This window comes from Clupea harengus, chromosome 10 (genome assembly GCF_900700415.2).
Source record: "Clupea harengus chromosome 10, Ch_v2.0.2, whole genome shotgun sequence".
Taxonomy (NCBI): domain Eukaryota; kingdom Metazoa; phylum Chordata; class Actinopteri; order Clupeiformes; family Clupeidae; genus Clupea; species Clupea harengus.
In genome coordinates, this window is record NC_045161.1 from 5,998,778 (window position 1) to 6,006,277 (window position 7,500).

General features: G+C 45.2%; 1 protein-coding gene across 3 annotated transcripts in view; it reads right to left on the reverse strand.

Annotated features, from left to right (window-relative positions):
* The window catches only part of lrp8 (low density lipoprotein receptor-related protein 8, apolipoprotein e receptor), a 145,597-nt gene that overhangs the window by 37,685 nt on the left and 100,412 nt on the right, over positions 1–7,500 (reverse strand). The window lies entirely within an intron of this gene.

Consider the following 7,500-nt stretch of genomic DNA (forward strand, 5'->3'; position numbering starts at 1 on the left):
AAACGTTAACAGCAGCAGACGACGCCTGGTTTCTCCGTCGATAGCGATAAAACTGGCGATACTCCCCTCTTACCGCATCTCAAACCTTATTTTGTTTCCATCAATCACGTCGTTTCAGACATGCTCTTGCCCGTGCGGATGACGCCGTATAAAGAGTGTGAAACGGCTGCATAAACGAGCTCTGATACATAGAGGAATGAGCTAAGCGGCCCCCGCAGGGTGTCTGCCCGCACTAACCCCGATGTCTCCTAGACTGTATCGATTTGAATGTGTGCAGCAGATGACCCCGAGGCCAGTCTTCAGCCTTCAGATGCCGTCAGACACTAAACAGGCTTCAGTGCGCTGGCCGTAAAGGCCTGTCTCCCTTTTTAATGGGGTCACCCTACATCAAATGACTGACCGGCAGCATTGTGAGGGGGTTGAGTTTACTCTCTCCAGCACTACGTCTGCAAAGAAGCTTACCTGTATATGGGAATGTGAGTCTGTGTGTGTGTTTGTGTGTGTGTGTGTGTGTGTACATACACATGCATGATGGAGAAAGATTGTGTGTGTATGTGTGTGCGCGTGTGTATGAGGTGGGAATAGGGGTGAAAAACAATGTTTTTGACCATGTTCTATGTGCGGTGCATTTGTACACACCCACAGGTTTTTGACATTTAGAAGTAGAATTAGAATCACTTTATTGACCAAGTATATTTTACACACACGCAGGAATCTGACATATGCATTTAACAGTGAATTTAGCAGTGAACACACACACACACACACACACTAGAAGCAGTGAGCACACACACACTAAGAGCAGTGAGCACACACACACGGAGCAGTGGGCAGCCCTAGTTGTGGCGCCCGGGGACAACCATCACTCGAGCGCAGACCCTTTGTCTTGGGGTTCTCCGTCGCCGAAATGAGCGCGCATAAAAATGCTTTCGCCATCAAAACGGTGACATTATCAAATTGCCATGCTGGACAAGAAATCAATGTGATTTGTGTTTGTGGTGGAAAAGGTCACACTTGCCCTTTTGCCTGCGCTCCGGTTCATGCTGCCCACTTCATTCACCCCCCTCAGTCCTCCCCTCCGCCCCGCACACCTTCAGACGGCCCATTACAGTAACGACCGTCGGATGTGCCGCTAATTTCATTTCTGCCGAGCTTATTAGCCCACGTGCGCCTAATCACGCGAAAGTAAACAAATCAACAAGCGCCATTAGACAGGTATTCCCCTGCACTATTAGTGTCCTCTTTATCCTGCGTGTCGGTTAACTGAGGGGAAATGCCTGAATAATACATCAAACGCTTGAGATGCCAGGCACAGGGAGAGGGGGAAAAAAAGATAATCCCCCGACAGATTTGACACGAGGCCGTCATTGGTGGATTATTTTGTTATGCTAACGAATGGGAGGCAGCTTATTTTTCATCTTCCTCAAGGGCACGGGAGACATCAAACACCATGATGTGTGTCTTACAGAGGAAGACCAGGGGCCTATTGTGCTGGTAAAGGGCATAGTGGTTGAGAGTATTAGCGCTGTACACAGGGACCCAGCTTGGTCCCACCTCTTCCTGTTAGGCTTTGACTTTGCTCATGTACTCTTGAAGTTTGTGCAGAATTGGCAGAATTGTGCAGAATTGGAGAGCACGTGACACTAAACCAGTGTTAACTCACACCGCTGCCAAATACAGACTGGTTTTTCTGAGACATATTTAAAAAAAAATTATAAATACACTTGGGAAGACATACAGCCCAAAACGCACGTTCTCATGCATGACTATTAGGCCAGAGACACACCAATCCGACATCAAAGAACTAGCAGCGATGAAGGCTGGCTGTAAAGTTGCACTTGAACACACCATAAAGACTACAGCCAACAGCCAACAGCCAACAGCCAACTACCACATTCATTTAGCCATATTTATTTACAGCTGTGCTTCAGTGCAAAGGAGTGTGACAGAGCATTTGCATTAACAAACGGAAACACTATGAACACTAAAAAACTGACACAGTATTTCTTTGTTTTTGAGATTGTCTGTATCATGTCTTGTTTACCAGTCCTGTTCTTGTTTAGTGTACTTTTCAACAGAGACATTACATTGAAAAGCATGTAAATTATGAACAAAATGTTTACAAACAGCAAATCTCTTTGTCTGACGGATATAATACGACGATATTTCTACAGTATTTCTTCATTGTACTTGTTGATCTGTCAATCAAAGTGATCTCCCTCGATGACGTGCTTCACCACGGATTCAACATGCTCAATCGTCCGAAAAGGTCGTGGACAGGGGTTAAGACCAGCGCCCACAGAGTGGGACACACACGCTAGGGCCACCAGGGTATCATGGGCTTTAGGTCAATGTGCCCTTTTTGTATAAAGCCCCTTTCCCCTTGGGATGTTATCTTTCAAAGAGATTGCTGGGGTCAGTAGTCTATGAATGGATTTCAAAAGAGCATTGTGAGAGGCGGACGAAGGAACAAAACCACAATGGCCTTCATCTGTACGAGCTCCAGAGGGCCCATTCATCCCTCCTGCAGACAGCGAGCAGGTAACAGATCGAGCTGGAGATTAGGGAGATTACCGTGACCTTCAGCTCCAAAAAGAGGAAGAGAATAAAACTCGCACTTTCACATCTACGACCGGTGCATCAGCTCGAAACTAAACATGGCACTCTCTCCCACTCTCTCTCCTGCATTACCTCTTTCATCACTCTCTCCATCGTATTCTTTACCCTCTCTTGATCTTGCTTTCTCTGTCTCTACTCTCTCTCTCTCTCACTCATGCTCAATCCGCCTCCCTACACACTCTCACGTTTATGATTCATGAGGCCCGTAGTTTTTGGAGCGTGATATCTAATAAGACACCCCAGTTCAGCACATCAGGGCTCCAAGTCACTGGCGTGGAAAATGTCCTCCGCTGGGCTCTGCATCAGGTGAAGCTGGCTCAGACACAAGGGGCTGAGGGGAGGAAAAAGAGTTCAGCCCGATCGCTCTCCTTTTTTTTAAAAATCTTTTTCGCTCCACATAGACTCTCACTTATGGCCTTTTTCCATCTAAAACCGGGGGCCAGCTGGAGGCTTCTCCTGGAGCTAAAGCATCGGTGTAAACATTGCTGTTCTGTTCCCATTACAAATGGTAATAACATGAGCAGAGAACATCAACGCTAGAAATTTCGAAACAGCGCTAAGCAACGGGTTGTGCGAGTGCACGTAAAGTAATTAAACATGTCATGAAATTGTTGGAAACGGTGTCCTTTGCGAAGTTTTAATTTATCTGTAGATAGCTTCTCATTACAAATACAAGCTAAGCCATTTCTGTTGCTAGGCAACCTAAACTAACGCTACCTATCGGTTTTAAATTGTATCCCGTTTTATTGTTGCGTTGTATTCCGTTCCAAAAGTCCCTAATTCAGCCCTGTTTCGGCCCGGCCTCATTCCAGGACCAAACTGAGGCCGTTTAGGCCATCGACCTGGTCCAGCCTCAGAGATTTACCCCATGGCAGAAATACACCAATAGTCTTCCTTTAATACATGTCTGCTCTTACGTTTTAACTTTCTCTTTCCTTCTCAGATACCTCAGACTTACAGACTGGTCTTTTCTTCTTTTTCTCAGTCTCTCTCTCTCTCTCTCTCTCTCTCTCTCTCTCTCTCTCTCTCTCTCTCTCTCTCTCTCTCTCTCCTCTTTCTCTATCTAGCTTCCTTGGCTGTCTGCTCTTGCTCTCTCCCAATCTCTCTCTTCCATAGAGCTCAAACAGATGCAGAGAGGTAAAAGAAGGAGGGCCAGGAGGAAGCAAGGCTTATTCACAAAAAGCCGTCTGCAGCGAGTTGCGAGGGTTAACAGCAAGCGCTCCATCAGAGGCTCTCAGCTTCTCCCCTCGGCTTTAATCAGACTCCACCTGCTAAAGCCTCCACCTCCGGCCATGACACAGCACTTCCACACAGCAGACGGATTCCAAAGACTTATCCATCTGTGCTCCGCATATGCAATTACTGTATGGAGAGTGAGTGAGAGAGAGGGACAGAGAGAGTGAGAGAGAGGGGGAGAGAGAGAGAGAGAGAGAGAGAGAGAGAGAGAGAGAGAGAGAGAGCATTCAATCTACTCAGCTTGTCAGCGTGGTCGGGTGACTGAAGTACCTGGGTGTTCATGGTTACATGTTATTATGCTGTCGCCGCAGTTGTTGCTGCGTTAACCTGAGGGATTTTATTACACGGTGCTCACACTAATATAAACACAAAATCAGAGCGTGGTGAAAAAAAAAGAACTCCCAATCCCAGAGCACAGGGCTTTTTTAATAAACTTTAAATGATTATTTCATCAGGTGCCGACTACGACAGAAATGCCAGAGTTCACCCACGGCCTACAACACACAAAAAAAACAAATCACAACCCCGGAGACTGTAAAAGCCCCTTCAGAATTGAGATGTCAACAGAAGTCAGCGTGCGATTTTCAGAGCATTACGCTTTCCCCGGCGGTAGGGAACAGCCAGTCTATGGAAAGTGCGAGTTAATGGAGCGTTCTCCACGAGCCAGCATTACTGCTTAATATCGTTAGAGAAACGAGCATTACAGAGGGGGGGTTCCCTGCCCACGGGGGCAACTCCGAGCATCCGGAACAACAAGGAGGAACTGTGATGTATGGAGCTGCGGATCTGAGATGTCAGCGAGTCATTTAGTTGACTCAAGACTCCAGGGGCTTCTAGGGTGATTTGCTGCTGCCTCAGATGCAGACAAGTCTGGCTTTTGACAGCGAGGCCTGTGGGGCTATGAGGGTGCTGGGGGAGGCAAACTACACGGGTGTGTGTGTGTGTGTGTGTGTGTGTGTGTGTGTGTGTGTGTGTGTGTGTGTGTGTGTGTGTGTGTGTGTGTGTGTGTGTGTGTGTGTGTGTGTGTGTGTGTGTGTGTGTGTATAAGAGTAAGAAAGAGACAGACAGAAAGGGGGAGAGTTAAAGAGAGGAAGAGATAGAGAGGAGATAGAGAAAGAGAGATATGAGGGATTCAGACAGAGTGGAGCAGGCAGTCGTCTCCTGGGCTTGACCACTTAGTAGGTGCTTAAAATGCATTGAGCGCCTTTGAAGTTGAGGCCTTTGTAAGCGTGCGGCGCAGCACCAAAGAGATCAGAGCCCCCACACACGTGTCTAGTTAGTGAAGCCCACTTGCCAGCCTGTCCGCGCGCTAGCCAGTCATGTTGTCACTGGCTGGATGATTGGCAAGCCCTGTGGAGTCCAAGCCGGCTGCGCTGTGCTGCAACAGAGAGAGAGACAGACGTCTGGGCTATTACCCCCTGTCTTTTGAGGGAGAGGCACAAAGAAAGCTTCGGAGAAAAGAGAAAGACGAGAGGAGAAAAAAAGTGGAAATCTTAGCCAAAGCCAATCACCATACAGGTTGCCCTTTTTCTAGCGGAGCTGGTGTGTCGCAGCGGGCTCGGGTCTGCCTGCGTCCTTCTCCCTGTGACCGATGCTGTGTTCAATACAGAGCGCACGCGGCGCACACTATCTCTCCCATACAGCCCTCAGCGTCCGCATCCATAGTCCTATTTCCATTCATATTAACACTGCGAGGGGGGGGGGGAATCGGACGCAGGCAGCTCAGCGCACCGAGTCGCTTCTTTAATAAAGACTAATACCTGCCAACAAGCGTGCCGCATACATATTTTATACATTAGGTCGGAAATACCCTTTCGAGACAGAGTTCATTCATTAGCAAATAACGAAAGTGCTTTAGAGTAAGTAAATCCTGTATCTCAGGTAGTAAGTACACTGTGAAGGTTAAAAAGTGAAATTTTGCTTCCAGTGCTGACAAAATGCTTGAAATTGCTTTGGATAGCACTACATTTTTGACTTTATAAGACTCTTTTAGGAGAGCCATCTGTCATCTGTCACATTTAAAACTAAAAAGAGAATGGGTGGACCAGGTACGCAGTGCTTCTTTTAAAAATGGGAATGAGTCTACTTCAACCATGAAAAAACAATGAATGATAAAAAGGGTAGAAATGTGTTGCTAGTAAGGGCTATTGGAGGTACTAAAATAACAATGTTCAATCTATACGCCCCAGACGCAGTCTCTTCAGATTTTTTTAAGAACATAGCATCTTTCTTAGAATACAAAGCAAATCAAATCAAATGACCAGATGTTAACCAAGACAAATATCACAGAGGTATTTCACACTTATTACAGAACGTTGTATAAAGGGGAAGATGAGCTTCATAAAAAAGAAAAGATTGAATCCTTCTTTAATTTGATTAATCCGACTAGATTAACGGCAGATGGGGTCGATATGATAACGTCTTTTATTAAAGAAGAAGAAATCAAAGAAAATATTCTCAAACTTAAAAAAAGAAAATCTCAAAGGAAGCCGACTATGTTATAAAATATTTGTAAATGAGTTAACCCCAGTTTATAAATCTATAATTTGAACTATGCCCCAACAGAGGGGAATCCAGTAATGAGTGTTATTAATAAAGACAATAAAAAACCTAACTCAATGCTCGTCTTACCGCCCAATCAGCACCTCCTTAAAATGTTGACCTCCATTGTAGCAAATATGATACAAAAACATATCAATCAACCTATAAAGCCGGATCAGACAGATTTGTATTAATAATCGACAGGGAGCTGACAATGTCAGAAGAGCCTTGAATTTACAATCAATTGCAGCCAAGAGAAACACCCTGTCAATGCTTCTCCTCTCCGATGCTGAGAAGGCATCCGATAGGGACGCCTGGACCTTACTAGAACAGACCCTCAGCTACACTGGCTTTAATGACACATTTATTAAGTGGATTCAAATATTTAATAAAACCCTTAGATCCAGAGTTAGGGTAAATGGGTATTGCTCAGACTTGTTCCCTCTGGGATGTGGTACACACCAGGGAGACATGTTATCACCTTCCCTATTCGCACAGAGCACTGAGCCACCGGCTGCATTAATGAGAACTAATGCCCTCACAGTGGGGATATTTGATGAAGGAAAGGATCGACACATATTAGCACTTTTCACAGTCGATATATTATTACTCTTGGAAAAATGTCATTACCTCTGTCCCTTCCATAGCCTTAATGAGTATTAGTGCAGCGTCAGGGTATAAGGTCAATACAAACAAATTCAAAGTCATGATGACAGCCAGTGTCTGGCCTTCCCAATTAGATGAACTGGTCTCTTTCTGATGATCCAAACAGGGATTCAGATATCTTGGTGTTGTTCTTACACCGCTTAAACTACACAATTATTCTCCTCAAACTACAAATTGATTAAAGAAATTAACAAGGATTTAAGCGGATGGGATGTGCTGCCCCTTTCAGTTTTTGTCAGTATAAAGACAATGAGAATGAATACTCTACCAAGACTAGCTAGAAAAACAAATATCCAAATGATTGTGGCAAAACCGGTTGAAGAAGAATCCAGTTGAAAACACTGATGGCAACAAAAGAGAAAGAAGGTCTGGGTTTACCCATACTAACACTGTTCAATGGTTACAAAAGAGAAAGAAGGTCTGGGTTTACCCATACTA